Here is a 2,655-nt window from a genome sequence, read left to right on the forward strand (position 1 = left end):
TCATAGCAGTCTTCACCCTTTTCGTTTTTCTGCAGGAAACATGCAGGCAGCCGTTGATGGGCCTTTCTCACTGCTGATGTGCATCACAATGATGCGGTGGCCCTTCCCTGGCAGCCTGCTCCAGGCCATGGTTGTCCTGATCTTGGCACAAGCAGCACACGCTCGCTGTTCTGTCCTTCCACCAATACTGCGCTTGCTGCCGTTGCACATATCTCATCCAGGTAAATAATCTGGGAACCTACCATCTTGTACCTTAGGTAGCTTTCCTGCCTTGCGAAAGTGTCTTCTCTTTCAGTGGGCAGTTAGTGTAATTTTATTGTGCGTTTTCTTCTGTCAAACGATGCGTTACGCATTAGAATACATGAGTTACCGGGTGATATTTTCCTACAACCGCTAAATAATTTGATTGAATTTCTTCTCTCGTGCTCTTTCGGTTTAGTTGACTGAACGACGACTGTGACGCGAAGTTGATGTTTTGTTCGCGTGATCTACTAGAAAAACTGTAATATAATCGCTGATATGTAGATTTAATTCACCATGACATTTAATCCAGCATCTTCCAAGGCATGGAATGACAAGCCTGTTAGTGATTATATTAAAGTTTTTCCAGTTGATCACGTGGCCAAAACATCAACTTGACGTCACAGTCGTCCTTCGGTCGACGAAACCGAAACAGCGTGAAGAAGAAATTCAATTATAAACTATTTAGCGGTCGTACACAAATACCACAGGGTGCTTCATGTATACGAATGTCTACGATATCGTTTGAAAGAAGAAAACACGCAAGAAAAAATTTGGTGTCTATAGTCCTTAAAGGGGTGCAGACACAAAATTTTAAACGCAATGAACGGCATGAGAGTGAGAGAGAAAGAAAGACTTTATTGTGCAGAGGAATTCGGGCCTCCCAGGACCCCTGGGTCCCCGCACGACCACACCGCACTCAAACGTTCAGGCTAAAAGGTCCATGACGCTGGCCGCACAGGTGGCAACGATCTTCTGTCGCGCCTGATCTGTGGAGCGTAGTGAGGTCTCCCAGTCCTCCCATGTTTGGAGTGGCTCCGGCCTGCTGGGTGGAGGGGAAGCCGGACAGATCCCGAAGATACCAGTCAGGTTTGCCTTTTGAGCATTGCACACAGGGCAGGAAGGTGGTATGGGTCGGTAGTGGGAGAGGAGAGAGGGGTTAGTTACCGTACGATTTCTTTCATGGGCGTAAGAAGTTGCCATCTTGCAAGTGTCTGGCGCAGGCTTTGAGTGGAACATAAGTTATGGTTGTTTTTAATGCTGTCCGATGAGCCTCTCGCCATTTCCACCCACATCGGGCTGCCTCCGCGGCTCAGTGGTTATGGCACTTGACTGCTGACCTGAAAGACGCGAGTTCGATCCCGGTCGCGGTGGTCGAATTTCGATGGAGGTGAAATTCTAGAGGCCCGTGTACCATTCGACGTCAGTGCACATTAAAGAACCCCAGGTGGTGGAAATTTTGCGGAGCCCTTCACTACAACCTCCCTCATAGCCTGAGTCGCTTTCGGACGTTTAACCCCCATAAACGAAACTATTTCCACCCACATCGAGTGATGTCATGGTGCACTTGCTTTAATTATTGTGACGTCGCTGAACTCAGGTGTTGTTCACTTCAGCGCTGGCGCTGACTGAGACCAAAGGCTTTGTGTACAAAATGGCTTGTAATTAATTATTCACACTGTGCACTGGTGTTTTGCTCTTATTTTCATGATTGCTAGGCCCGTAGGCCTCTTTGAAGGCAAATAAACTGACACCGAAAAACTTTGTGTCTGGACCCCTTTAAAGCATATGCCATGCAGTTACCATCTAACATAGTGCTGGGAAAAGTTGTGCATCCATGACCTCAATGCCAGCTTTGGGAAGTTGTCATACAGGGTGCTACGCCGCTAATCTCCACTTCCTGGCCATTCTGTGCTGGGTGTCGACCACTTCCACCTGCTTACTCTTGCCTCTCCTTCTTTCCATTAAACGCTGTCCATGCACTAACACCAAGCATTTTGCTGACAAATGCACATGTTTTATTCACAGTATGTCCCAAGTCTCTATCTTGCCAGAACTGTAGCAATTAAAGATTGTTTCTCATTGCATTACGAGAAAAAAAACTCCACTTGTTTGCTTCTTAGTCAAGTCCCTTAGGTGTACAGCAGACATGTTCAACAAGGAAGATTGTCACCATGCTGGGATCTATGATGAAATATCAAACGCATTTTACATAGCACCTACTTTGACACAGACGCATGAAAACTATAGCCCATGCTCATTGCATTAGCTGCGCCGCCTGTTGGCCAGGCCGCGAAGCGTGAGCGGGTCGTGTCTGCTGCTCTCCCTGTCCGTTTCAGCGCGCTGTTGTGATATGCTTGTGTTTTGATATTACATAGTGTGGAGTATTGATTAGTCGCGAATATATTTAAATGTAAGTCTTCAGTGACGTAAAGGGTCTTACTTCTGCGTAGCTGGCTGCTCGAAAACTTTTAAAATTTTCCAGAAACATGTCCTTGTGTCCCCTCCGTGCCTTCGCTCGTCAGCGGTTTTTTCAGCAGCACAGGGGACAAAGGACGTGACAAGTGCACAGACACGGCGCTGAACTTACAACAGGTTTATTGAGGTGATTTTCACTACTTAAATACAGTGGCA

Source organism: Amblyomma americanum, chromosome 1 (assembly GCF_052857255.1).
Source record: "Amblyomma americanum isolate KBUSLIRL-KWMA chromosome 1, ASM5285725v1, whole genome shotgun sequence".
In the NCBI taxonomy this organism is placed as follows: domain Eukaryota; kingdom Metazoa; phylum Arthropoda; class Arachnida; order Ixodida; family Ixodidae; genus Amblyomma; species Amblyomma americanum.